This window comes from Hyperolius riggenbachi, chromosome 1, assembly GCF_040937935.1.
Source record: "Hyperolius riggenbachi isolate aHypRig1 chromosome 1, aHypRig1.pri, whole genome shotgun sequence".
NCBI classification, from domain to species: domain Eukaryota; kingdom Metazoa; phylum Chordata; class Amphibia; order Anura; family Hyperoliidae; genus Hyperolius; species Hyperolius riggenbachi.
Window position 1 is genome coordinate 50,368,225 of NC_090646.1, and position 24,148 is coordinate 50,392,372.

Consider the following 24,148-nt stretch of genomic DNA (forward strand, 5'->3'; position numbering starts at 1 on the left):
GTGGCCCTAATTGCGTTTGATTTCTGCTGAACTGTGCCCTAATTGCGATTGATTTCTGCTGAACTGTGCCCTAATTGCGTTTGATATCTGCTGAAAATGTGGCCCTAATTGCGTTTGATTTCTGCTGAACTGTGCCCTAATTGCGTTTGATTTCTGCTGAACTGTGCCCTAATTGCGTTTGATATCTGCTGAAAATGTGGCCCTAATTGCGTTTGATTTCTGCTGAACTGTGCCCTAATTACGTTGGATTTCTGCTGAAAATGTGGCCCTAATTGCGTTTGATTTCTGCTGAAAATGTGCCCTAATTGCGTTTGATTTCGGCTGAAAATGTGCCCTAATTGCGTTTGATTTCTGCTGAAAATGTGCCCTAATTGCGTTTGATTTCGGCTGAAAATGTGCCCTAATTGCGTTTGATTTCTGCTGAAAATGTGCCCTAATTGCGTTTGATTTCTGCTGAAATGTGGCCCAAATTGCGTTTTTATTTTCTGGTGTCTGGGGTAACTGTTGCTGCATTTATTATTTAATGGTCATAGTTGGCTATATTTGCTGTGCTACGGTTAAGCTTCGCCCATACAATGTCATGGCCACGCCCATCTTTCGGCCCGCTACGCTCGCCTCAATCACCCCCACATCCATTTTTTCCCCGCAAACAGCCCCGCCCCAATCCGCCCTCCTGCTCCACCCACATGTCATGGCCACGCCCACTTATGCAGGATAACCACACCCATTTTCCACTGCGGCGCACTTCGCGCGCCGCAGGATAGGGCCTCTTGCTACAGTCCGCTTGGGGCCACAAAAACCTTAGCTGCACCCCTGGCACAGAATGACCATGGCACCTCACTGGTGGTACCACAGCATGATAATGCTGCCCAAAAAATTACATGCATCCATGGACCCAGGCAGTGTGAAAGCAGACTTTAGTAGGGAAATGCCGCAGCAGGAGGAGCAGCGTGTGTCAGCAGCAACAGCCTATGAGGCCATGGGACAGGACGGGTGTTACCACAGCAAAAAAATGAAATGAACCAGGAGTACTAGGTTCTAACTTGCGTTGGAAAGGCAGGCATTGTAAAAAAAAATGCAGCAGCCACTTCATGCCCCCCTGTGACGACAGCTTGGTTAATTTTCAGGAAGGTGAGTTTGTTCACAGAGGCATGGGACAGCCGAGAGCGCTTCTTGGTGACCACGCCACCGGCCGCACTGAAGCATCTCTCGGAGAGGACACTGGAAGGAGGGCAGGAAAGGACTTTCAGGGCATACTGGGCAAGCTCCCTCCAGATATCCAGTCCCTTCACCCAGTACTCCATCGGGTCCATGGGGCTGTCCGTGTCAAGCGCACTGAATGACCCTATGTAGTCAGACACCATGCTGGTTAGTCATGCTGGTGCTGGTTGGAGGAGGATGCTGTGGCTAGCACCTCTGCTCTGGGCAGCTACACTGCATACAGGCTCTTGGTTAGGCTCAGCAGGTCTCCGGGGCACCGGCTGCTGCTGGTGCTGGGGGCAGCCACAGGCACCTGTTGCTGGTTTGGCAGAACAGCAACAGTGGGGGTGGAAGGCTGGGGGAATGCATCCTAGAGTCTGCGCACAAGGGCCTCCTGCAACTCTCCTGTGCATTGCTCAGTGGTGGATGGTGACATAAACTCTCCCAGCTTCCCCTTCAGACACGGGTCCAGCTTTAAGATGATCCAGATGTCCTCCCTTTCACGCATCTGGATCACCTGGGGGTCCCTGCGAAGGCAGCACAGCATGTGCACAGCCATGGGGAAGAGGCTGGCATTGGCAGCCACCTCTTGGTCGTCATCCGATAGGACATGGCTGTCTTCTTCCTGCTCCATGTCCTCCTCCTCAAGCTGCCACCCCCATACAACGGCAGCGCCACTCTGCTCCTCCTCCTCAGTCAGCATTCAGGTTAGGGACCTCCAACTCCTCCTCCTCCACTATCTGTAAGTCCTCCTCCTGTGAGCAGGACTGTGCTGCCAACTGCTCCTGATCCAGCTGGCTCAGGGCTGCCTCCCCCACTTCCATCAGATCACACATTGCCCTGTCCAGCAGGCAAACCAGGGGCACCCACTCACAAACGGATGCCCGTTCCCAGCTCACCATCTTGGTTCCCTGCAGGAAGCGAGTCAATACCAGGCACACTTGCTGCATATGTGTTCACTGTTCTGCAGCGATGATGGGGACTTGCTGGTGGCTGGGGACGCACTGGTCAAAGATGTACGCCCTGAGAGTGCTGCCACAGCCGCTCCAACATCGCCAGAGTTGAATTCCAGTGAGTTGGGACATCAATAATCAGGCGGTGTGATGGCAGGCCCTTTTTATGCTGCAGGTGGGCCAGGATTGCAGAGGCAGTAGCTGAGTGGTGGAAATAGTGCACCACCTTCCGGGCATCTTCCAGCAGGTCTTTCATCCCTGGGTAGGTGAGCAGGAAGCGCTGCACCACCAAATTGAGAACATGGGCCAAGCAGGGAATGTGCTGGAGGTTTCCCTGCTGCACTGCAGCTACCAGGTTGTCCCCATTATCGGCCGCCGCATAACCCACTTTCAGGCCTCTGGGGGTCAGCCACCTCTGCTCCTGCACCCTGAGGGTGGCTAGGATGTGGGCTGCAGTCAGGTTTTCCTTCCCCAGGCTTAACAATTTCAGCAGCGCTTGGCAGTGGCGAGGCTTTGTGCTGCTATTGCTGAGGCAGGCTTGTTTGCGGGGTGTGGCGGGAATGGGATCAGAGGAGCCTGCTGCATCCCCTTTAGGTCCCCTGTGGTGGTACAGCTAAGTGGCCTGCTGCTGCTGCGCTCTTGTCATCCCCCTCTTCCACCAATGTCACCCAGTGCACCGTAAAGGACAGGTAGCAGCCTGTCCCAAATCGGCTGCTCCACGAGTCCATGGTGATGTGGACCCTCTTGCCCACAGTGTAGTCGAGCAAACGGGCCACATTTGCCACCACAAACGTCTGCAGTGCTGGGATGGCGGTCCAGCTGGGGATTTGCAACTCTGGGATGCCAAACTGGAGCAGCGTGGTCATATTACTCCCCTCCTGCACCAGGGAGTATGGAAGCAGCTGGGAACACATGGCCCCGGCCAGCAAGCCATTAAGTTTGCAGATGCAGTAGGCACAGGCTTGGTCAAACCCTGAAAGCTGTCGCCCAGCAGGGTCTGCCGCTGATGTACTGCAGAGGAAGTAGAGGAGGCCAATGAGGCGGACTGGCTGGCCTCACCAAGCTCAATGTCTGTGTTTTGAGTAGCCGAGGGCGCACTGGAGGTCGAAGTACGCTTGTGTGCTGCTGCTGCGGTGGGGGCTTCACGACCCTGAGGGAGGGATGATGCTGCTGCTGCGGTGGTGGGTCTCCTGCTCTGACCACTCCCTTGCTAGTCCTTCATCCTCTTGAACTCTTTGTATTCATTTCAGTTGGAGCTCTTCAGGTAGGCCTAGAGGGTTGAGGTAACCATCTTCAACAGGTTGCACCCACGGCTCAAAGATGTACGGGATACAAAGGGTTTTACCCACAGCATACTAAGTCCCTAGAGGAGCCCCAATATCTGGGGTAAGTTATATAGAGATCAGCATAATCTAAATAAATCATACCTTATACCAAAAGCATAAAGCATAGCCACCCTATCTATCATTAAAACCACAAGAAAGGGCAACAATCCTCCCCTGAGGCACCACTTAAACAGGAATAAGACCTATAATCTTCATAGGGCAATACATCAGGGGAGGAAAGAGAGCCTCCCAAGGGGCTGCAACCACAAAACACTTAGCAAGCAAGGCCAAGATATTTTCAGCCATTATTTGGTCTCCACTACAGACATCACCATATATTAATCACTAGCTGATTGCCCGGCGTTGCCCGGTTACCTATTAGGCTGCTGTTGGCTCCACCCACTTTTTCTAACCCTAACATACAACCACTTAATTACTCAATGACCAAGTGTGTGAGCTTTTCAGTCGTTGGCATCAATAATTTGCATTGAAATGAAACAAATTTGATTGGCTGTTTGTGGCCCCGCCCCCTTTTATGAATTTAAACCCCATTCACCCAATGACCAACTGTAGGTTGTGGCTTGTGACATTAACAGTGCAATAATAGCCGCAATGACATATTCCTCCTTGAAAATCAATAGGTGAATTTCGATTGGCTTTTGTAAACTTGACCCACTTTTCTGAATATTAATCCCAGTCACCCAGTGACCAACTGTCCAAAGTTTGAGAACCCTACCATTAACAGTGTAAGAATGGCTGCAGTTTACATTTTCCAAGTGAAATTTTTATTTGTCTTCACCCACTTTTTGATTATGGGGATAAAAAGTATCCTATACTTTTTTCCAGGCAATGTACTATGTGTGTGCCAAATTTCATTCCAATCTGTTCAGCCATTTTTGCGTGATCGAGTAGCAAACATCCAAACATCCTAACTTTCCCATTTATATTATTAGTAGAATGCAAAGTTTGAGAACCCTACCATTAACATTGTAAGAATGGCTGTAGTGTTCATTTTCCCAGTGCCCACGTATGTATTTGGCTGGTGTTGCCTTCACCCACTTTTTCTAGCCCACAATTACTAACACACAATTACTCAATTACTCACTGACCAAGTTTGCAAGCTTTGCAGTCTTTGTCATCAATAATTTGCATTGGAATGAAAGAAATCTGATTGGCTGTTTGTGGCTCCACCCTCTTTTCTAGGTTTGAACCCCAGCTACCCAATGACCAACTGTACCAGGTTTGAGGCTTGTGCCATTAACAGTGCAAGAATGGCAGCAATAAAATATTCCCCTTGCAAATCAATAGGTAAATTTTGATTGGCTTTTGTAGGCTCCACCCACTTTTCTGAATATTAATCCCAGCCACCCAGTGACCAACTGTGCAATGTTTGAGAACCCTACCATTATCAGTATAAGAATGGCTGCAATTTACATTTTCCAAGTGAAATTTGTATTTGTCTCCGCCCACTTTTTGGTTATGGGAATAAAAAGTACCCTATACTTTATTCCAGGTAATGTACTATGTGTGTGCCAAATCTCATTCAAACCTGTTCAGCCATTTTTGCAAGACCGACTAATAAACATCCAAACATCCAAACATCTGCACTTTTCCATCCTACTAATATAATAAATGGGAAAGTTCGGATGTTTGGATGTTTGGATATTTGGATGTTTGTTACTCGATCACGCAAAAATGGCTGAACGGATTTGAATGAAATTTGGCACACATATAGTACATTACCTGGAATAAAGTATAGGATACTTTTTATTCCCATAACCAAAAAGGGGGCGGAGACAAATACAAATTTCACTGGAAAATGTAAACTGCAGCCATTCTTACACTGTTAATGGTAGGGTTCTCAAACTTTGCACAGTTGGTCGTTGGGTGACTGGGATTAATATTCAGAAAGGTGGGTGGAGTCTATAAAAGCCAATCAAAATTCACCTATTGATTTTCAAGGGGAATATTTACATTGCTGCCATTCTTGCACTGTTAATGGCACAAGCCTCAAACCTGGTACAGTTGATCATTGGGTGACTAGGGTTCAATTTCAGAAAGGGGGTTGAGCCACAAACAGCCAATAAGATTTGTTTCATTTCAATGCAAATTATTGATGCCAAACACCGCAAAGATCACAAAATTGGTAATTGATTAATTGTGTGTTAGGGTTAGAAAAGTACGCACAGCCAACACCAGCCAAATACATAAGCGGGCAACTCCGGGTCATAAATGGGCGGAGACAAATACAAATTTTACTGGTAAAATGTAAACAGCAGCCATTCTTACACTGTTAATGGTAGGGTTCTCAAACTTTGCTCAGTTGGTTACTGGGTGACTGGGGTTAATATTCAGAACAGTGGGTGGAGTCTATAAAAGCCAATCAAAATTAACCTATTGATTTTCAAGGGGAATATTTACATTGCTGCCATTCTTGCCCTGTTAATGACACAAGCCTCAAGTCTGGTACAGTTGATCATTGGGTGACTAGGGTTCCATTTCAGAAAGGGGTAGAGCCACAAACAGCCAATTAGATTTGTTTCATTCCAATTCAAATTATTGATGCCAAACACCGCAAAGCTCACAAACTTGGTAATTGAGTAACTGATTAATTGTGCGTTAGGGTTAGAAAAGTGGGCACAGCCAACACCAGCCAAATACATAAGCGGGCAACACAGGGTCATAAGTGGGCAGAGACAAATACAAATTTTACTGGGAAAATGTAAACAGCAGCCATCCTTACACTGTTAATGGTAGGGTTCTCAAACTTTGCACAGTTGGTTACTGGGTGACTGGGGTTAATATTCAGAAAAGTGGGTGGAGCCTACAAAAAGCAATCAAAAACTACCTATTGATTTTTCGGGAGAATATTTCATTGCTGCCATTCTTGCACTGTTAATGGCACAAGCCTCAAACCTGGTACAGTTGATCATTGCGTGACCGGGGGTTTACATTCATAAAACAGGGTGGAGCCACACAAAGCCAATATGATTTGTTTCATTTTAATGAAGGTTATTGATGCCAAAGACCGCAAAGCTCACAAACTTGGTCATTGAGTAAGTGATTAATTGTGTGTTAGGGTTAGGAAAAGTGGGTGCAGCCAGCACCTGCAAAATACATAATCGGGCAATGCCGAGTCATCAGTAGGCAGAGACAAATGCAAATTTCACTGAGAAAATGTAAACTGCAGCAATTCTTACACTTTTAATGGTAGGGTTCTCAAACTTTGCACAATTGGTCACTGGGTGACTGGGATTAATATTCAGAGAAGTGGGTGGAGCCTACAAAAGCCAATCAAAATTCACCTATTGATTTTCAAGGGGAATATGTAATTGCTACGATTCTTGCACTGTTAATGGCACAAGCCTTAAACCTGGTACAGTTGGTCATTGGGTGACTGTGGTTCAAATTCAAAGGGGTGGAGCCACAAACAGCCAATCAGATTTGTTTAATCTCAAAGCACATTATTGATGCCAAAGACCGCAAAGCTCACAAACTTGGTTATTGAGTAATTGTGTGTTAGGGTTAGAAATAGTAGGCGGAGCCAACACCAGCCAAATACATACCTGAACAATGTTATGAAATAAGTGGGTGGAGAAAAATAAAAATTTAACTGTGCAAATGTAAACTGCAGCAATTCTTACACTTTTAATGGTAGGGTTCTCAAACTTTGCACAGTTGGTCACTGGGTGACTGGGATTAATATTCAGAAAATTGGGTGGAGCCTATAAAAGCCAAGCAAAATCCACCTATTGATTTTTAAGGGGAATATTTAATTGCTGCCATTTTTGCACTGTTAATCACCTGTACCTGGTACAGTTGGCCATTGGTTGATTGGGGTTCAAATTCAGAAAAGGGGTGGAGCCACATCCAATCAGATTAATTTTATTTCATTGCAAATTATTGATGCCAAAGACCGCAAAGCTCACATACTTGGTCATTAAGTAATTGTGTGTTAGGGTTAGAAAAAGTGGGCAGAGCCAACACTAGCCAAATATATACCCGGGCAACGCCGGGCGTCCAGCTAGTGTATAATATTAGTAGGATATAGTGGCATTAAACCAAACGAATCACAATGAAACATAAGAAACATAAGCCTCCCCCGTCAAATTATCTCTCTTGAGTAGGAATGATCAGAAAGAGGAAAAACGTTCTGCCGGAATTCCGCCAGCGGTAAATTCCGTAACCGTTACATTTCCGCTGAATTTTGCAGATTTCCGCATCCCGGCGGAAAAATTAAAGTAATCGCAATTGAAACCTCGTTTATGCTAAATGGTAGCCCATGTGACCTAGGCCTCAATTCACGGAGCTTTATCAAACACTTTATCAAACGTTTGATAATTTACCTCATGGGTAAAATCTACTTTTGAATTCACTAAGATGTTATAGATTTATCGAATGTTTTATCGATGAAATGATCAATAAATCTATAACACCTTAGTAAATTCAAAATTAGATTTTCCCAGTGAGGAAAATTATCAAACGTTTGATAAAGTGTTTGATAAAGCTTAGTGAATTGAGGCCCTAGTGGCTGTTCCACCAGTCTTTTTTTTTTTTTTTTTGGCAGCAGGAGGTGTCACTTAACCACTTGAGGACCACAGTCTTTCTACCCCTTAAGGACCAGGCACTTTTTTTCCATTCAGACCACTGCAGCTTTCACGGTTTATTGTTCGGTCATACAACCTACTATCTAAATGAATTTTACCTTCTTTTCTTGTCACTAATAAAGCTTTATTTCGGTGCTATTTGATTGCTGCTGCGAGTTTACTTTTTATTATATTCATCAAAAAAGACAAAGTTTGTCAAAAAAATTATTTTTTTTACTTTCTTTGCTGACATTTTTCAAATAAAGTAAAATTTCTGTATACATTTTTGTCCTAATTTATTGTGCTACATGTCTTTGATAAAAAAAAAAACTTCAGTGTATATTTATTGGTTTGGGTAAAAGTTATAGCGTTTACAAACTATGGTGCAAAAAGTGAATTTTCCCATTTTGAAGCATCTCTGACTTTTCTGACCACCTGTCATGTTTCATGAGGTGCTAAAATTCCAGGATAGTATAAATACCCCCCAAATTACCCCATTTTGGAAAGAAGACATCCCAAAGTATTCACAAACAGGCATGGTGAGTTCATAGAAGATTTTAATTGTTGTCACAAGTTAGCGGAAAATGACAATTTGTGACAAAAGAAAAAAAAATTCCATTTCTGCTAACTTGTGACAAAAAAAAAAATGAAATCTGCCACGGACTCACCATAGCCCTCTCTGAATACCTTGAAGTGTCTACTTTCCAAAATGGGGTCATTTGTGGGGTGTGTTTACTGTCCTGGCATTTAGGGGGTGCTAAATTGTAAGCACCCCTGTAAAGCCTAAAGGTGCTCATTGGACTTTGGGCCCCTTAGCGCAGTTAGGCTGCAAAAAAGTGCCACACATGTGGTATTGACGTACTCAGGAGAAGTAGTATAATGTGTTTTGGGGTGTATTTTTACACATACCCATGCTGGGTGGGAGAAATAGCTTTGTAAATGACAATTTTTTTAATTTTGTTTACACACAATTGTCCATTTACAGAGATATTTCTCCCACCCAGCATGGGTATATGTAAAAATTCACCCCAAAACACATTATACTACTTCTCCCGAGTACAGCGATATCACATGTGTGGCACTTTTTTGCACCCTAACTGCGCTAAGGGGCCCAAAGTCCAATGAGTACCTTTAGGATTTCACAGGTCATTTTGAGACATTTGGTTTCAAGACTACTCCTCACGGTTTAAGGCCCCTAAAATGCCAGGGCAGTATAGGAACCCCCACAAATGACCCCATTTTAGAAAGAAGACACCCCAAGGTATTCTGTTAGAAGTACGGTGAGTTCATAGAAGATTTTATTTTTTGTCACAAGTTAGCGGAAATAGATTTTTATTGTTTTTTTTTTCACAAAGTGTCATTTTCCGCTAACTTGTGACAAAAAGTAAAATCTTCTATGAACTCACTGTACTCCTAACAGAGTACCTTGGGATGTCTTCTTTCTAAAATGGGGTCATGTGTGGGGTTCCTATACTGCCCTGGCATTTTTGGGGCCCTAAACCGTGAGGAGTAGTCTTGAAAACAAATGTCTCAAAACGACCCTTGAAATCCTAAAGGTACTCATTGGACTTTGGGCGCAGTTAGGGTGCAAAAAAGTGCTACACATGTGGTATTGACACACTCAGGAGAAGTAGTTTAATGTGTTTTGGGGTGTATTTTTACACATACCCATGCTGGGTGGGAGAAATACCTCTGTAAATGTACAATAGTGTGTAAAAAAAATAATAAAAAAATTGTCATTTACAGAGATATTTCTCCCACCCAGCATGGGTATATGTAAAAATACACCACAAAACACATTATACTACTTCTACTGAGTACAGCAATACCACATGTGTGGCACTTTTTTGCACCCTAACTGTGCTAAGGGGCCCAAAGTCCAATGAGCACCTTCAGGCTTTACAGTGGTGCTTACAATTTAGCACCCCCCACACACTTGCCAGGACAGTTAACAAACCCCACAAATGACCCAATTTTGGAAAGAATACACGCTAAGGTATTCCATGAGGGCCATGGTGAGTTCATAGAAAAAAAAAAATTTTGTCACAAGTTAGCGGATAATGACATTTTGTGGAAAAAAATAATAATAATAATTTCTGTTAACTTGTGACAAAAAATAAAATCTTCTATGAACTCACCATGCACCTCACGGAATATTTTGGGGTGTCCTCTTTCCAAAATGGCATCATTCGTGGGGTCTGTCCTGGCATTTTAGGGTCTCTGCAATCATTACATGTATGGCCAGTATTAGGCGTTTCTGCTATACTCCTTATATTGGGCATAAGGGTAATGCACTCTGGGCTGAAAGGAAAAATGAATGTCAAACAATCAATCAATCAATGTAGATGAAAAAATATCTGCCAAAAAAATGTGAAAAAAAAAGAGGGGAAGGCGTCTGTCAGGACATAGGAGCTGCCGCCTCAAAAATCCAAACCCACCAGCTCGTATGCCCTGGCAAATCCGATTTATCCATTCACACCGATCGATGTGGATGAACAAATCATTGCCAGAGTTCTTTTTTGATACAAAGTGCTTGCCAAAGCATATGAAACCCCAACACCGCTCCTCGGCCCATATGCCTCGGCAAATGTATCTTTTTGACTGCGGAGGAGAACTCTCGTCCTGCAGCGCTGCATGCACCGATTTTGTGTAACCTGACAGAAGCACAATGCTTCTGTCAGGATCCACCATCAGTGCTGCAGCTGATTGGTCGGTCGGTCTGGATAGAAAAAAGAGAGAAGAAAAAAGACAAAACAAAAAGGGAGGGAAGGTGTGCGCCTGGACATAGGAGCTGCCGCCCCAAAAATCCAAACCCATCAGCTCGTATGCCCAGGCAACCCTGATTTATTCATCCACATCGATTGATGTGAATGGAGAAATCATTGCTTGAGTTCTTTTTTGATACAAAGTGCTTGCCAAAGCATATGAACCCCAGCACCGCTCCTCGGCCCATATACCTCGGCAAACGTATATTTTTGACTGCGGAGGAGAAATCTCGTCCTGCAGCGCTGCATGCACCGACTTGTCTGTAATCTGACAGACGCGCAATGTTCTGTCAGGATGCACCATCAGTGCTGCAGCTGGTTAGTTGTTCGCTCGGTCCACCTGGAAGGTTAATGGATGGAAAAAGAGAAAAAAAAATACAAAAAAAACCCAAAAAACAAGCAAGCAGCAAAGCAATTACTTCATTAACATTAGTAAACTTTGAACTTTTTTAATCAAAACCTTAACATTGCGAACCAAACATTAACTTTTTTGCTTACCTGTTTTGTTTTTTGTTTTTTTTTTCGTTTTTTTAACTTACCTCCCGAGGACAAACCTCTCCTCCCCCATCGTACAATGTACAAAGTGCAAATCGCACAGAGTTGTGGCGAAGTACATTATGCATTTTGTCCCAAGTGAAAGGAGAGGTTTCTGGCAGCCCTGTGTATTAGGGTCTCTGGAAACCCAATGTTTGGTTTCACACTGCATATAGACATATCCGGTGGGTCGAGCCCGCCGCACCGTATCGTCCAAAAAAGACCGTCAGGGAATACCACAAGAGTAGCATTCGGCCTAGTAATGAACTGCATCGCCATAGACTAGCATGACTTCTGGGCCGACCGAAATTGCCACAGAAGCCACGCAGTAACGTAGGCATGCACTAGCGTTAAGTCAAGCACTTCCAGCGTAGGGGGGGACCGCAAAGTGTGACTTTCGCTAGGCATTTTGCCCTAACGCATCGCAGCAGTGTGAAATAGCACTGAGAGACCCTTGTGTGCCTACCGCTGTGTCTGTAGTTCCCTACTCTCTAATAGTGTACCTGCTCGTGGTACCTCTCAAAACACGCCCCTAGGCATAGGCCAGGCTGGTCAGGGCAGCGGGGACAATAAACAGTGGTTTCACGCCTTGTTCCAGCCCTGCTGCAGACACGACAACGTTTTCTTCGGATTGGGTGACCTGGGGTACTCGGAATTGGATAGGCGCAATGCCTTCCATGCAGCCGGCTAGTTGCATCTTGGGGTTGGGCCCGGACACCTCCTGGATACAGAAGTTCCAGAGTGATCTGTCTCGGAAATTGAAGAAATTATCCAGTTTTCCCAGCCTTACTGTAGAGGACAAAGCTGTTGTAAACTGCCAATTGAATTAGATAAAAAGACACTTTTTTATACCAGCGTCTTGTTTTACGGGAAAGTAAATAGGGCGCTAACCTCTGGTCATTGAAGTCCACCACTCCCATGTTGGTATTATACTCGTGGATGACAAGGGGTTTTTCAATGACCTCAGTTTGCCGTTGAATTTGGACTGTCATGTCTGCGTGAATGGTGGACAGAAAGTAAACGGCCCTCTTGTCCTTCCATTTCACCACGAGCAGGTCGTCAGCACTCAATGCGGCCCTCTGCCCCCGTTGAAGTCTGGTGGTAATGAGCCGTTGGGGGAAGCCCCGGCGACTAGGCCGCATGGTGCCACAGCATCAGATTCCTTCTAACTTTAAGTGCTGATAGAGGGCCACACTTGAGTAGTAATTGTCCACATAAAGATGGTACCCCTTCTGGAACAAGGGTGACGCCAAGTCCCACACAACCTTTCCACCGCTCCCCAGGTAGTCAGGGCATCCAACCAGCTCCAATTTGTAGTCTTTTCCCTCATAGACCCTAAAATAAGATGTATAGCCTGTGGCCCTTTCACAGAGCTTATACAGTTTCACCCCATACCAGGCGTGCTTGCTTGGGATGTACTGTTTGATGCCAAGGCGCCCAGTAAAACGTATGAGGGACTCGTCTACGCAGATTTGCTGTTCAGGGGTATAAGCATCTGCAAATTTTGATGAGAGGTGGTCTATGAGGGGCCGAATTTTGTGGAGCCGGTCAAAAGCAGGTTGGTCACGTTAATGACAGGTTTCGTCATCATTGAATTGCAGGAAGCGCAGGATGTTCTCAAATCGTGTCCTGGACATGGCAGCAGAGTACAAGGGAACATGTTGTCATGGGTCCGTAGACCAATAAGACCGCAACACATTTTGTTTGATTAGTCCCATGTGTAAGAGAAGGCCCAAAAATTTTTCGGAAACTTGGACTGGTTTCCACCGAAATGGCTGGTGTGGCTTAAAGGTCTCTGCCACGACTAGGTCTAAGAGATCCTGGGTGATGAACAGATAAAAAAAGTCTAGGGGCAATCCTAGATTATCTGTCTCCACCTGGACTCCAGACTGGGCGGTGAAAGGGGGCAGTATGGGTGCGGCGGTATCAGGGGATTGCCAATCAGGATTTGCCAGCACCTCTGATAAACTAGGGGTAGTACGGGCCCGTCTACTTGGTGGCTGTGACTGGGGTGTTACTGCACGTGCCACTGAACCAGTTTCAACTTCCATGCTGGTGCTCGCCACTTCACCAGGGTGTACAGAAGTACTGGTTCTAGGTCCAGGAAATGCTGTGCTGCTGGTGCCTGCCCCACCATGAAATCTCAGACCAGCACGAGCACCACTCTGCTGCCCTTGAGGCTGATCCTGCGCCACCTGCGGTCCAACGACATGGGGTGTGGTACGCCTGGCTCTAGCCGGGACCTCAACCTCGTCATCGCTATCGGTCAGTGAGCCACTGCTCAATTCAGGTTCAAACTCTGACCCAGATAGATTCGTCAAATGGCTCGTCCCAATCGTCCTCATCCGACTGGGCCATGTACCTGAACACCTCATCATCGGAATACCCCTTTCTTGCCATGGTGGACTGCTAAATTTAGGGGGTATTCCTCTGAGACTACCCAGGAAAAAGAGCACCTACCTAGCGAAAGGGAGTATTTGAGAGGTAGAATGCTGTGATCACTGAGTTTTGATTAAAAAAAAAAATAAAAACTGATGTTCACAGTGCACAGCAAGTGTACAGGAGTTTTTGCAGTGATCAGAAAAAAAATTCTGTCACTGCGGTGGGGTGGGCTGAACGCAAGTGCAGGCGAACGATCAGACCTGAGCGGGCAAACACTGCGTTTTTTAGTGGATCCTAGTGACCCTAATAGATCTGACTGCAATCAGTAATGATCACTTACAGATACTATATAGTAACAATGTTGATTAGTGACAGTGATGACGCTAATTTGTGACTGTGGTGCAGTGGGCTGAGCACTAACTGACACTAACAAATGGGCCTAGCTAACTGGCCTAACTGCTAACACTAGTGATACTAAAAAAAGTGACAGTTTTCACTGATCACTGTTTTTAGATCACTAGGATAGTGACAGGGGGATGGTGGCGAGTGGGGAATCAGAGGCAATCAGAAACAATCACAGGACAATCAAAGCCAATCACAGGGCAATCACGGGACAATCAGAGCCAATCACTGGACAATCAAAGCCAATCACGGGACAATCAAAGCCAATTAAAGGCCAATCACGGGAAAATCAAAGCCAATCACGGGACAATCAAAGCCAATCAAAGCCAATCACAGGGCAATCGCGGGACAATCAAAGCCAATCACTGAACAATCAAAGCCAATCACAGGCCAATCACAGGGCAATCACAGCCAATCACAAGGCAATCACAGCCCAATCACAGGGCAATCACGGGACAATCACAGGCCAACCATGGGACAATCACAGGCCAATCACAGGGCAATCACAGCCGATCACGTGACAATCAAAGCCGATCACGGGACAATCAAATACAATTACGGGACAATCAAATACAATTACAGCACAATCAAATACGATGTCAGCACAATCAAATACGATGTCAGCACAATCAAATACAATGTCAGCACAATCAAATACAGTTACAGCACAATCAAATACAATGCACTGGGAAGGCGATTAAGGGGGGGGGGGGGGGGGTCTGAGGGCGATCTGAGGGTAAGGGGGGTTGATTAGGTGCCCGCACGGGGCAGATTGGGTCCTGATCTGATGGGTGGCAGACACAGGGGGTGACCGATGGGAGATTAGTGAGTGATTACAGGGGATGTAATAGATGTAAACAATGCACTGGGGAGGTTATCAGGAGGGGGGTCTGATGGCAATCTGAAGGTCAGGGTGGGTGATCAGGTGCCCCAAGGGACAGTTTAGGGTCTGCTCTGATGGGTGGTGGTGACAAGGGGTGATAGACAGGTGACAGACAGGTGATAGACAGGTGATCAGTGGGTAAGGCAAATGTATACAATAGTATACAGTATACAGGGGGGTGGTCTGGGGGGGAGGGTCTGGGGGGATCTGAGGGTAGGGGGGTGATCAAGAGACCCTAGGGGGCAGTTAGGGACCTAATCTAAATTATAGTGTTGGCAGATAGTGGCAGGGGGTAATTGATGGGTTTATTAGGGGGTGCTTGGGTGTAAACAGGGGTGTGCTGGGGTGGTCAGGGGGGTCCTGAGGGCTGGGGTGGGCGATTGGGGGGTCTGCAGATGAAAAAACAAGTGTTGTGCAGCTTACGGACAGGGCTGCCTCCTCCTCTGATGATGCACGAACGAAGAGTGCGGAGGAGGAGGAGGCAGCCTGTATAATACACTTTGTCATGTAAACAAAGTGAATTATACATTTTCATTGGCCCAGATAGCCGATTCAAACCCCGCCGACGCTGCTAATTGGCCAGCGGGGTATCGGGCCAGGTGTGCGGGACTTGATGCCGGCGGCAGCGCGCGCCATGAGTGACGTGGTCGCTGGCCGGACACGCCTTAAGGACCCGCCGCCAACAGGCGTATTGTGGTCCTTATGGTGTCCACTTTGCCGCCGCCCATCGGCTGTGGGCGGTCGGCAAGTGGTTAAGCCATGGGACCTAGCGGTGGTCCCATGGCGGTGGTTTTGGCACTGCAGGAGGTGTCGCGTAAGCCATGGGTCCTAGCGGTGGTCCCATGGCGGTGGTTTTAGCGGCACAGGAGGTGTTGCGTAAGCCATGGGACCTAGCGGTGGTCCCATGGCGGTCGTTTTGGGGCCACAGGAGGTGTTGCTTAAGCCATGGGACCTAGCGGTGGTCCCATGGCGGTGGTTTTGGCACCACAGGAGGTGTCACGTAAGCTATGGGACCTGGCAGAGGTTCCATGGCGGTGGTTTTGGTGTCACAGGTGGTGTCGCGTAAGCCAAGGGATCCTAGCACCGGTCCCATGGCAGTAGTTTTGGGGCCGCAGGAGGTGTCGCTTACACCATGGGACCTAGCGCTGGTCCCATGGCAGTGGTTTTGGTGCCGCAGGAGGTGTCGCTTACACCATGGGACCTAGTGGTGGTCCCATGGCGGTGGTTTTGGTGCCGCAGGTGGTGTCGCGTAAGCTTTCGGACCTGGCGGTGGTTCCATGGTGAGGGTTTTGGCACTGCAGGAGGTGTCGCGTAGGCTATGGGACCTATACAAAATGGTTGGGATAGCTGAGATAGCTAGGGAGCTGGTTGCTACTTGCTAACATAGGATTGATTGGTTTTTGTTAAGACTGTAATTGGTGCTGAAATAATTTTCATGCAGAAATCCGTTTGGTTGTTTTTTGTAAGCCTCTAATTGGTGCAGAAATTCCTTATTTTCATGCAGAAATCTGGCTGTTTTCACTTTAAGGGGCTTCCTTGTGATTGGCGTACAAAAATCCGCATTCCGACGGAATTACGCATAGCAATTCAGAAATTCCGTCGGAACGGTATAGCAATTCCTTTCCAATGCGACGGAACGGAACCACCAAATTCCGACCGGAATTGCGGAAAGCGGAATTCCACGGAATGCGGTTAGCATCCCTACTCTAGAGGCATCTTAACCTATGACCACCCCAATGTAAGTATAAGACAAGCCCATGTTCTTGTATGGTTCTTGTAACGGCGCCCCATAGAGAACCACTATCGCTAGTAATTTTTCGTTTTTGACACCTAAAAAACGGCGCAGGCTTAAAAAACGAAATTTATCGTTTATATTTATATTTGTATTGTTCCCAAACGATATTTTTCTTTTTAACCCTTGCTTTGCTGCCGTTTGGAAAATATCTGCCCGCCGGCTTTAATGTTTAATAGCAAAGCCCCCTTAAAAGCTAAAAACACCAAATTTGCAGGGAATGTTAAGAAGAAAATTGTGAACAAGAGGAAATATTTTTTTTTTTTAAAGACCTTATAATTTTTGAGAAAATCAATTTTGAATATTCTTCTTCTGACCGTGGGAAAATTAAACACCCGCCGACTTTAGCGGTTAATAGCAAAGCCCCTTTAAATGCCAGAAACACCAAATGTGTAGGGAATGTTAAGAAGAATAGTGGGAACAAGAAGAAAAAAAATTGTTCAAAAAGACCTTATAGTTTTTGAGAAAATCGATTTTAAATCTTCAAAGAGGAAAATTTAAATCACGTACTGACATTTCCGCGGCGGAAACAATTCCCGCCGACTTTAGCAGTTAATAGCAAAGTCCCCTTAAATCCTAGCAACACCAAATTTGCAGTACATACACACTAAGAGGTAGCGCTCAGGTGTCTACGTTTTCAACACAATATTGCAAGTTGCCAATAAAAGTTTTCACTTATTACAAAATGAGAACCTCTAAAATAAAGTCCTTGTATCAATATATTAAAATATTAAAAGTCCAAGTGCCACGGCCCTAATATTCCAAGTTGTTACTATTGATTGGTTTCCTTCTCCACAAAGGATGCAGTATTCAACTTTTAATTCTGCTTGCCGATCACATACACAGACCTCCACCAACACCCTTTGTAGTCCACTCACCGCTGGCCTAGACCAACCAATGGTCTATATACGCCTTGGGACCGTTTCCGGGTCGTCCCCCACCTCTCCAGCAAAGAGCTTCACAGATCACCTCAGACTCTTCATAATTCGTGTTTAAACCTCATCAAAAAAAGAACTGCCATAGCATAATACTGCTAAAATACATTTATTGTTAAAACGCAATTGCACTTACATATTCCTCATAAAATCATCGCATGGAGTAATTTGTTAGACGGGCTCTCCCCCGTTCAGGTGCCCGGGCTGGCAGGCTCGTCTGCACGTCTGTCCCCAAAACTTCCGCTGCGCACACGGATTGAAGAGACGCCACACGTGTCCTCCTGTCGCCGCTCACACTACCTTGTTCCGATCCGCTTCCGCATTGAACTCCGCCCTATCGATTTCGTCACAAGTGACTCATCAGGGGCCTGGAGTCCAATGCGTGAGACGGACTATTTTATGCCTAATACGTATCCCGTGCATGCTCTTTTCATCCTCCCTGAGCCTGCAAGTCTACCCCCATCTAGAGTTTATACCAGGAATTACATGCCTCCATACAATTCCATTAGCTACAACCAAAAGCCAACACATTATACAGGGCGCACTGACTAAGTATGACAAAGAAGGTATTATACATAAAAGATTGAGATGGGATTTGGCAGCTAATGATGGGGAGGATAATGAAGAAAATGATAAAGAATGGGAGGAATACTTTGACAAGTGCGGCCACGGTCTTGTCAAGTTGCTAATTAAAAGAAAAAATAAAAGATTGGAGAGACTGGGGGGAGAAATAGAGAACATTAAAACGAAAATGACCCCCATAAATAACTCTGAGGAATATAAAAGTAGATCCAAAAGATTGGGTGAAATATTGGAAAAGAATGAGAATGACATTAGAGTAGAAAAACAAAAAAAGTTCCAGCGGGATGCGGATGCTACGAGAAAGAAAGAAACATATAGATGGCAGATAAAGAAAAAAGAGGAAATCAAAGCAGCAGAAATGGTAGCCAAGGCAGAAGAAAACAGACAGAAAAAACAGAGAGTACCAATGGAGGATCGGGGAGTGGAACAAGGACCAGCCCCTAAAAATGCACCAGGCCCCAATGGGGAGCAAGGAATGGAATATGGCCAGTATGGGGGAGAGGGGAGGGGTGGTTGGAATGGTGGGAGCAGGGGGTGGGGAGGGAACAGGGGGGTGGTGAGAAGCCCATATAGAGCACCAGATAGGGGGCAGGGGAGGGGGTATAGAAATGAATCTTATAAGCAGTATAATATACCGGCCTACAATTGTTATGACCCAATCAGACAACAGAACAAATGGAGCCTTTTTTAGAGATGACCCCGAGATATGGGGAGAGGGAATGGAGACAGGAGGGAGTAGGATACTCCACATACCAAAACCACTATGGAAAAAGGGAGCAAGACGAGGCACAAGGGGTGGGAAGAGGGGCAAAAAGGATGAGACAGTGATAGGAAAGGGGGTATTTAATATCAGTGGCACAACTCTAAGCTCCAAGGAAATGGAGTTATTGGATAAAGGTTTGAAACATGCACCCAGGCAAGGTATGGACAAATTCACCACGTATATTGACATAAATAAATTTGCATGGAAATTGCACCTGAAAAAGTACTTTGCAGGTCGCCCCACTAGAAGTTTCAATAATGGGGGGCCGGGGAAATATATGCACACCAATTTACGCACAAAATCCACTTTCAATCCACAAGATTCAAACTACAATGCCATAGAAGTGTTTAAAAATGTGGTAATTAAGGATATGAACCAGATCCCAAAGCAAAGGAGTGGGCATGTCAGGGAACTGGCAAAGGAAATGTTAGAAAAAAAGAATTTGGTGGTGAGACCAGTGGATAAGGGGGGAGGGGTAGTGGTACTAAATAAATCCCAATACAAAACTGAACTGGACAAACTGGTTGGTGACAAAGATGCCTATACCCTGTTAAAGGGGGACCCCACTGGTAAATACATGGCTGAGTTAAGGGAGATACTCAGGGAGGTGATGGAAAGGGGATTGATCACGGATGAAGAGTTTAAATACATTATTCCAGATGTTCCCAGAATACCCATTATATATCAAGCTCCAAAAATGCATAAAAGCAAAACAGAACCCCCAGGACGACCCATAGTGAGTGGGATAGGGTCGGTAACCCACAGACTGGGGCAATATCTGGATAAGTTCCTGAAACCTATGGTGGAGAACCTGCCTAATATATTAAAGGGTACTAAACATATGCTTCAGATAGTGGAAGGGGGGGATTTAGATGGAGAAGAAATAATGGTAACAATAGATGTCTCCTCCCTGTATACGAATATCAAACATGAGCTGGGGTTGGCGGCGGTAGACTATTTTTTTAAAAAAGAGGCAAAAATAAAAGAGGAACAAAGGATATACATACTGAGGCTTTTAAAATTTGCCCTAGAAAGAAACTATTTTTGGCATGATGGCCAATTTTATAATCAGACCAAGGGATGTGCCATGGGGGCTAACTATGCTCCAAGCCTGGCAAATCTGTTTATGGGGAAATGGGAACAAACAATACTGGAAAAAGGGGGGCCAGTAAGAATGTGGCGTAGATTTATTGATGATCTTTTCTTTGTATGGGGGGGGTGGACAGGAACGTCTGGAGATATTTCTGAACACACTTAATGATAACAACCTGGGTATCTCCCTAACTATGCAATCCAGCAAAGACACTATTCAGTTTCTAGATCTGGAGATAATGAGAAATGGAAACAAAATGGGGACTAGAAGTTTCTTTAAGGATACGGACAGAAATGGGTACATATCGACTGATAGTTGTCACCACCCAGCTTGGATAAAGGGGGTACCAAGGGGTCAGTTTCTGAGGATGAAACGGAACTGCTCAAACCCACAGGATTTCTACAAGCAGGCAGAACTTCTAAAAGTAGATTTATGGAGAAGGGGTATCCAGAGAGAGATTTAGATGGGGAAATTGAAAGCGTAGGTAACGTGGATAGACAAATGTTGTTGGAGGAGAAAGAAGTAGGGGAAAACAAGGGTGAGTATGAACTAGCCTTTATTACAGGTTTCAATACCCAATATAAACAACTCCAGAATATATTCAGACGGCACTGGGGAATTCTGGGGACTGATCTGGTGCTTAGGAATATCATTCCGGCCCAACCGAAGTTTATATACAGAAAGGCCAAAAATTTGAAACAAATTCTTGCCCCAAGCTGTGTGGAACCCAAAAAGGCCCCGCGTATGCAGGGATGGCAAACAGCAGGTTTCTTTCCATGTAGAGGATGCAAAGCCTGTAGGGAATCAAACGGTATAAAAACCAATCGGGTGGTGTCTTTTAGTAATGGAAGGAGTTTCAAAATTCAGGAATTCATTACTTGTAATGAAAGATTTGTGGTGTACCTTGCCTGGTGCAAATGTGGATGGCAATATATCGGTAGGACGACGCGCACCCTCAAGGAGAGGATGGGGGAGCATGTTCGCAATATAGTCAAAGGTTATCCCAATCATGGGGTGTCAGCCCATTTTGGAAGCCATCATACATGTAACCCTAAGGAGTTGTCTTTTTGTGGACTACAAAAGATCATTCCAAACTGGAGGGGGTGCAACAAAACTAAAAGGGTCTCACAGGAAGAAACTAAGTGGATTCAGCGTATGGGTACCCTAAGACCAGATGGCTTAAACATAGATATTGATCTGGTCTGCTTCCTGGGTGATTAAGGGGTGTGCTGTGTGCACATACACCCTGGACTGGGAGGAGGTTTTTGGGTGTGACCTTAAAATGTCTGAGCCAGGAATTAGGTTGTGGATAAGTTTATCTAGCAGTGAGCCCTCTAAATACATTGGTAGTCCTCATCACCATAGTGGGGAAGAAGGGAGATCTATATTGGCAATGGAAGGGGGGGACATGGGTTGAATGACCAATTGGGAAGGTTAGAAAATTTGGGGTGTTGTGAAAAGTGTCACATGCAGTATGACTGTAGTATGTAATATGGAATGGGGCGGGGTTTATCTTGTAATTAATAGAGGGGAGGGTTAATATAACCAAAAAAAAAGGGGGAGGGGTATAGAGATGGGGTATATACATATAATTTATGGGTATGATAAGTCGGACCGCATGAGACACAAAGAGCAATGTTGTTTTCTCTGGTTTTTGGGCAATATTGATGTGAAAAAAATGGTATGCATCACTTATGGATCTAGTATTCACACATTATGGAAATATAGGACAATGATATGCATACACCTTGTATATATGCTGTTATGGTGTTGTAAAGATTTTGCAAGTTCTATGTATAGATGGAGATGCTGTTTTTCTGTATAATGTGTTGGCTTTTGGTTGTAGCTAATGGAATTGTATGGAGGCATGTAATTCCTGGTATAATCTCTAGATGATAGTAGACTTGCAGGCTCAGGGAGGGTGAAAAGAGCATGCACGGGATACGTATTAGGCATAAAATAGTCCGCCTCACGCATTGGACTCCAGGCCCCTGATGAGTCACTTGTGACGAAATCGATAGGGCGGAGTTCAATGCGGAAGCGGATCGGAACAAGGTAGTGTGAGCGGCGACAGGAGGACACGTGTGGCGTCTCTTCAATCCGTGTGCACAGCGGAAGTTTTGGGGACAGACGTGCAGACGAGCCTGCCAGCCCGGGCACCTGAACGGGGGAGAGCCCGTCTAACAAATTACTCCATGCGATGATTTTATGAGGAATATGTAAGTGCAATTGCGTTTTAACAATAAATGTATTTTAGCAGTATTACGCTATGGCAGTTCTTTTTTGATGAGGTTTAAACAAGAATTATGAAGAGTCTGAGGTGATCTGTGAAGCTCTTTGCTGGAGAGGTGGGGGACGACCCGGAAACGGTCCCAAGGCGTATATAGACCATTGGTTGGTCTAGGCCAGCGGTGAGTGGACTACAAAGGGTGTTGGTGGAGGTCTGTGTATGTGATCGGCAAGCAGAATTAAAAGTTGAATACTGCATCCTTTGTGGAGAAGGAAACCAATCAATAGTAACAACTTGGAATATTAGGGCCGTGGCACTTGGACTTTTAAAGGACTTCCGAGGCCAAAATTAATAAAATCACACTATACCATTTTTTTTGCAGAATCCACGGAGGACGTCCTGCCCGTCCTCCGCTCTGTTCCGCCATCAATGCACGTCTTATTGTTCCCCTACGGCTCGGCCCGACCCCACCGAACGGGTCGCATGGATGCCACCTCTAATATGGCCGCCGCCTTGCTCCACGGCTGCGCAGTACACTTTGTCGCTAGCGCGACTGCGCAGCCTGTGTGCGCCCGCCCGACGTACGCTTGGGGAGCATGCCGGGACCTAGTACGCGGCGGGAGGCGGGCAATAGGCTGCGCAGTCGCGCTAGCGACAAAGCGTACTGCGCAGCCGCGGAGCAAGGCGGCGGCCATATTAGAGGTGGCATCCATGCGACCCGTTCGGTGGGGTCGGGCCGAGCCGTAGGGGAACAATAAGACGTCCATTGATGGCGGAACAGAGCGGAGGACGGGCAGGACATCCTCCGTGGATTCTGCAAAAAAAAGGTATAGTGTGATTTTATTAATTTTGGCCTCGGAAGTCCTTTAATATTTTAATATATTGATACAAGGACTTTATTTTAGAGGTTCTCATTTTGTTATAAGTGAAAACTTTTATTGGCAACTTGCAATATTGTGTTGAAAACGTAGACACCTGAGCACTACCTCTTAAGCTGGCCACTAACGGTCCAATTTCTAGCGAAAAATCGTTCGAGCGATCAGAAATTTTGATCGGACGAAAAATCGTTCACTACACCATCAACTAACCAATCATTGCTTCCTATCTATCACGACCACCAAGAAAATCCAAATTTTCGTTCGACGAAAATTCATTCGGGCGACATTTTTTTCACTCGTTCATAATCGATTGTGTCCACCAATGGAGATTATTTACAACCAATCCGATCAGAATTTCTGATCGCTCGAACGATTTTTCGCTAGAAATTGGACCGTTAGTGGCCAGCTTTAGTGTGTATGTTTACCAATTAGAAAAGGAGGCGAACAGGTGCTGTGTAATATTTCTGTATAGCTGTGAGCGCTTACCTCTTTTTGACAGACACCAAATTTGCAGTATATGTTAAAAAGATACTGGGAAACAATATTAAAAAAAATTGAAAATTTTTATTTATTTTTTTTAAAATTAAAATTTTTGGATTATGTTCAGAGTGTGGGAAATTTTTTGAAAAAAATGACGTGGGGTCCCCCCTCCTGAGCCTCTGTAACCCCTTGTCCCCTATGCAGGCTGGGATAGCCAGAATGCAGAGCCCCGGCCGACTGGGCCTTTGCACCCTGAGCTATACCAGCCCGCATGGTCCATGGTATGGGGGGGCTTTGGGGGGGAGGGGCGGACAAGCCTTCCCCTCCCCCCCGGAGCCCTTGTCCAATCCATGGACAAGGGGCTC